The sequence below is a fragment of the Mus pahari genome, chromosome 5 (assembly GCF_900095145.1).
Source record: "Mus pahari chromosome 5, PAHARI_EIJ_v1.1, whole genome shotgun sequence".
Classification (NCBI taxonomy): domain Eukaryota; kingdom Metazoa; phylum Chordata; class Mammalia; order Rodentia; family Muridae; genus Mus; species Mus pahari.
The window spans coordinates 88,863,319-88,869,318 of NC_034594.1; positions in this window are offsets into that span (position 1 = coordinate 88,863,319).

Consider the following 6,000-nt stretch of genomic DNA (forward strand, 5'->3'; position numbering starts at 1 on the left):
ACATACATACACAAATTTATGCATCCATCCATGCAGACGCACATGTAAACACAATACATACATAGACATAGACATTCACACATACATGTATACAAATACACACACACATACATGCAAGCTTATATGTGACCTCATCTTAAATATATTCTTCAAATTATAATTAAATTTCTCTGCTTGCCCGTGAGGAAATAGGTTTGGTATTGTGATGATTTGAATCGTAATGTCCTCCATAGGCTCATAGGTTTGAATGTTTGGTCACTATGGAGTAGCACTATTAGGAAGTGTGTCCTTGTTAAAGGGCATGTGGCCTTGTCAGAGGAAGTGTGTCACTGGGAGTGAGAGTGGGCCTTAAGGTTTGAAATGCTCAAGGCAGTCTCTCTCTCTCTCTCTCTCTCTCTCTCTCTCTCTCTCTCTCTCTCTCTCTCTCNCTTCTGTCTGCCTGCCTGCCTGCCTACCTATCTAGATGTAGAACACTTGGCTCCTTCTCTAGCAACATGTCTGCCTGTGTACCACCATCGTTTCTGCTATGAAGATCATAGACTAAATTTTTGAACTTTCTTGCCACAATACTCAAACCTGCCTAATACCAAAAAGTAGGGGAGAGACCCAGACAAGTGGAAACCCCAGATTGATCTGTGGCTGCTTACAAAGGCCACACTGATAAGGGCAGAGGGATCCCTACTGTGCAAAACCAGCAAATTCTGAGCTGTGGTGGGTTTTGTTGTTCTTTTGGCAAAATCTAGACTTGTCTGGGAGATGTTCCTACCCAGACCATGCCTAAGATCTGAGCAGTGTCTTGGTTGCATTCCTGTGGCAGCAGTCCCTAACTGAGTCCCTGGGCAGGTGAGTGGAGAGAGGCCTTTGCAGCAGTACCATCTTTAAACCTGGTCCTGGATACTATGTGGCTGGCTGCTAGAAAAAAAAATCTGCTCTCAACTAGAAAAGGTTAAGAGATAGTTTATTTTGGATTCAAATTGAGAGGCTATGCCCTGGGAACACAAATTTATGTTACTCTGAACACCTTGTTCCAAAGTACTCAATGTTTGCTCTACACTATTCCAAAGTCCTTCCTCTTTCTTACAGCACCTCTGTAAAAATCGGTTATGAACTTGCTTTATTATTAAAATAACTGCATTAATGGGAAAAAAATCTAGAAGCAAGGGAGTTTGTTGTGTTAAATTACAGTTATATTTTAGAAAGCATATTTTGAAAATGAAGATAAAAAGGAATTATGATAACTATAAAAATTATAAACTGAAAATAAGAGAAATACTACCAAGGAATTCTTGAATTATAGGTGCATGAAAATCAATCCTAATAAGAGCTTGGAAGTAAGTGGAAGTCTGTTCTTTCCTCTGGGCATATGACTTTATGTTGAATAATCAAAGTTCACAACTGACAACAGAATCTATTTCTCCTTAGGCTATAGCATTGTTCTCAGCTTTGAGGAAATGTATGTAATGTTGTCCTTTGTTCGTGGCACAAAAGCTTTTAAGCAGGTCAACTTTCCATCCTCCAGTCAAGGAGACATACAACATGAGGCTCTATGGGTTTCTGCTTCCTTGCGAGTTTATTTAGAAGTTCTAGCAGGGGAAAAGTTACTCTTTGGGGAATGTCAAGCTCTGACATAGCCTGCAGCTTCTGGAGCGTACATACATCATACTAAACAACAAGGGGATACTTGCCTACTTAGCTAAATCAGCTGAATCTACCCTATCCAATAGGGTGGCAGACATTACAGTCAGATTGCTCTCACATCCATAACCTTATTTATGAGGATTTGGCTTTGTTAGAGTTGAAATTTCCAGTCATTGGGAACTGCTGAACTTTCCAGATTTCTTTGTCCTAGAGTGAGTAGTTCAGGGACACATGGATAGTGATAGATTTTGAGACATTTTATTATGAAAGAGAAAAGGACTCCTCAGAGTGAAAGTGGCATAGAGAACTATGGAAAATTTAAGGCTCAAATGCCACATGCCACAAAAATCCTGAACCTTACAGGTCAACCATATAGCACTGCCTTCTTTTCCAAAGATGGTTTTCCAGAGTTGATTTTGAGTGTGGTCTATTTTATTACATATAGTCCTCATGGGAGGAACTCTCTAGTTTTTGTGCAAACTGGATCCTTTCATATACTAATACTGATTCCCTTCCCTTTATGGCCTCTTCTTCTGTCAGATTCTGAGGATTCTGGCATGTCCAGCAGATCTGAATGTTCTGGCAATCATCTGATGCTGGACAGAGTGAATATGAAGCTATGAAGGGAGCTTGAGTTTTCTTCTCTGCCTTTACAGATTTGTTTAATTTCTTTCTATTTCTGCTCAGTGTGTATGAAAAGTCTGTAGAAAGAGTGTCATTGTCTATTAAATGATCAGCAAGGTTGATTACTAGTTAGACCTTCAATGATGGTGGAAAGTTGCAATACTGCAAGCCCAGAGACAAATTACAATTCATCTTATCTCTCTTTATCCATTCCTTGTGTAGGTCTGTGTCTGACCTAACATCCTTGTAACTAGCAGATGAAAAGTTAACAGACCACTAGCTTCCACTAATGTTACTAGCTAGTATTTGAAGCCCATAGCAGAGGTTTCTCACCCTCACCACCACCACATTATTTCAATCTATCTTCCTGACATTTCTATGAAGTTTGAAAAGTCTCTTCACTTAAGATACTTTGTTCCCCAACCCTGAAACTTTATGAAACTGTTAGTACTTTGGAACAAGGTGTTCAGCTTAACATAAATTTGTGTTCCCAGGCCATAACCTCTCAATTTGAATCCAAAATAAACTATCTCTTAACCTTTTCTAGTTGAGAGCAGATTTTTTTTTCTAGCAGCCAGCCACATAGTATCCAGGACCAGGTTTAAAGATGGTACTGCTGCAAAGGCCTCTCTCCACTCACCTGCCCAGGGACTCAGTTAGGGACTGCTGCCACAGGAATGCAACCAAGACACTGCTCAGATCTTAGGCATGGTCTGGGTAGGAACATCTCCCAGACAAGTCTAGATTTTGCCAAAAGAACAACAAAACCCACCACAGCTCAGAATTTGCTGGTTTTGCNCAGTAGGGATCCCTCTGCCCTTATCAGTGTGGCCTTTGTAAGCAGCCACAGATCAATCTGGGGNTTCCACTTGTCTGGGTCTCTCCCCTACTTTTTGGTATGAGGCAGGTTTGAGGATTGTGGCAAGAAAGCCTTTGTATGTCCTCAGGGGACCTGTTCAGAGGCAGCTGTTCTCCACTGCTTATCCATATGGTCCATGCCTCTGGAAAGCAGTTTCCATACTTCTCCTCTGTAGGACCTGCTAATCTACAATGCCAGAGCTCCTTTGTAGCTCACTGTGGTGAAGTGCAGAGACACTGAGTTCACAAAGGAGTAGAATGGCTTCCAAAAGGCTCTGCTGAATTTGCTCTGCTTCATTCAATATGTATTGACTGAGGACTGGCAATGTGTTCCATGCTGTGAAAGACACAAAAGAGAGCTAGCTGATGCAACCTGAGGAAGCCTAGCAGCTCAGCAGGGACATGAGATTAGTGCACCAGCGCTCAAGCATGCAGAGCAGGAGTTGATTCAGAGCCACAAACAAATGGATAAGAGCATTGAGGGTTCTGAGAAAATTCAGCAGGAACGTGTGGAGGGACTACAGAGTTCTGGCTGGAAGAAATATATTAGTTTCAAGCCAGGTCTTGAGATTGATGGAAAGGATTTGGGCTTAATAAAATGGAAGAAGGACAGTGACTGATAGGAATGAGCCAGTGTACTGAGAACAATTTGGTCTCATGTAAGTTGGTCTTTAGAATGGTTTGACAGTAAAGACGATTTCATTTGAAAATGCATTATCATTGTCATAATTATTTGCCAGTTTCAGTAGCATCTGAAAATAATTAGAATAAATTGTAACAATTTTTCTGTCCTTCAGACATTCTTTTTTCAAAATTTCTTTTCTTTTTCTTTTCTTTTTTCTTTTCTTTCTTTTTTTTTGAGACAGGGTTTCTCTGTGTAGCCCTGGCTGTCCTGGAACTCACTTTGTAGACCAGGCTGGCCTCAAACTCAGAAATTCACCTGCCTCTGCCTCCAGAGTGCTGGGATTAAAGGCGTGCGCCACCAAGCCCGGCCAAAATTTCTTTTCTTTTGCACTTGTTCCTATGTATTTAAAGTTTGTGTGAATTTGTGTGTATGTTAGTAAAGGGCTAAAAGTTAATAAGCTGCCTATCTACCCAAAAGAAGAAGTGGGGTCTGTGAGAACATGAACTTTTCACCCTCCCTTGCTGCACAATGGTTCCCGGACCATTCTTGAACGGAAAGTCTCCTGGAACAATCACAATGTCCCAAAGCCCCCGGTCACAATGATCCAACGCCCCTGTGGAATGTCACCACCCTAACCACAATGTCACAAAGCCCTGGGTGTGCTGCCTAGTGTTACACATGACTAGCATATGATCTAACTGTGTGGGCAGTCTATGATTTTTAGAATTCCCCTTTTCCCTCCCCCTTTTCTCCCCCTGGTTTGTGGTTTTCTCCTTTATAAGCTCTGTAAAAATTCAGGTCATCGTCGAACTCCTCTACCCCTGCGTGGTGTATGACTTTCGACCCCAGCATGCTGGCCTGAGCTCAATAAACTTCCTCGTGTGTTTACAGCAAGTCGGTCTCAGCGTCCTACTGGGTGCGTCCTTCCCGAGACTGGAGCGGGCGGCTCCCTTCCGGGGTCTTTCATTAGTGTGTGTGTGTGTGTGTGTGTGTGTGTGTGTGTGTGTGTGTGTGTATGTGTGTGTGTGTGTACATAAATGTGGGTTAGAGGTCAAACTCAGGTTCTTCAGACACCATCCAAATTGTTTTTGGAACAGGATCTCTCACTTGACTGGACCTTGAAAAGCTACCTCTAAGCTAGGCTGGCTAAACAATGAGACCCAGAAATCCACATGGCTACCTCAGCAGTATTCTGATTAGAAGCATGCATGATTCTTGTATATAATTTCTACATAATTTCTAGTGTTTAGACTCAGGTCCCAGTTGTTGTGTTGCTTGCAGTTTACTGACAGAGTACTCTTCAGGCTTACAGGGAAAGTTCTTTTGTTTATTCCTCCTTTTGTGCTCCTCATGACAGGACAACCTGGGTCACTGTAAATGCCCAAGAGGGTTCCTTGGAAGTTCCAATTAGATACAAGTAGCTTGGATTTCTGAATAAGAGAAAGTCTGAGCCAGTGGAATCTAAGGATCGTCATTAAAACTTCTCTCCGAGGGGGTGGCACTGTCTCTGTCTTCGCAGAACTAAGTGCACTTAGAAAAGGAAAATACATTGACAGCCAGAACCCACAGAGCAAAAGTGAAAAAATAAAGTGTGGAAGGTTTCAAGGTTTGGATCTTCTTTTCTCAAAGTTTTGAATACATCTGATTATGTATGCTTCGCTGCTCTGGTCACAATGACACTTTTGTCTACTATTTGAAGGTTTTAAAACTTGCATTCTGGCCAGATTGCTCTCAACCAAGACTCTGAGCCTGATGAACAGCTGGAGTGAGCAGCCAGTCCTGTGCAAAACAGTCAGCTATTTCTGATATAAACTGAAAGGTGTAAAGCTTTCTCTGTTCAATCTCAGTGGGACACAAATACTGCCTGCATCAGAATCACCAGGAAGTTTTCCAAGTTGATGAGATTCAGATCCATTAGTATTATAGGCATAGCTTTTTCTGAAGCTACATAGAGCTCTTTTAAGGAGCCTAGATGGTGCCAGGTTCACTGAAAGACTTAAACTATAAGGCAAAGAGAGATGAAGTAAGATCTAACATTTATCTTTAATTTCAACATGCATGTGTAGCTCACCCATTTACACAAATATGTATTTATGTACACAATACACACACAATGAGAGAGAGAGAGAGAGAGAGAGAGAGAGAGAGAGAGAGAAAGCTAGAGAGAGACTTGCAGGAATCTAATGTGCAGTCAGGGATGAAAATCATTGAGACATAATCTTTTCTGATCTACATTTTACCTTCTCCACTAGCAC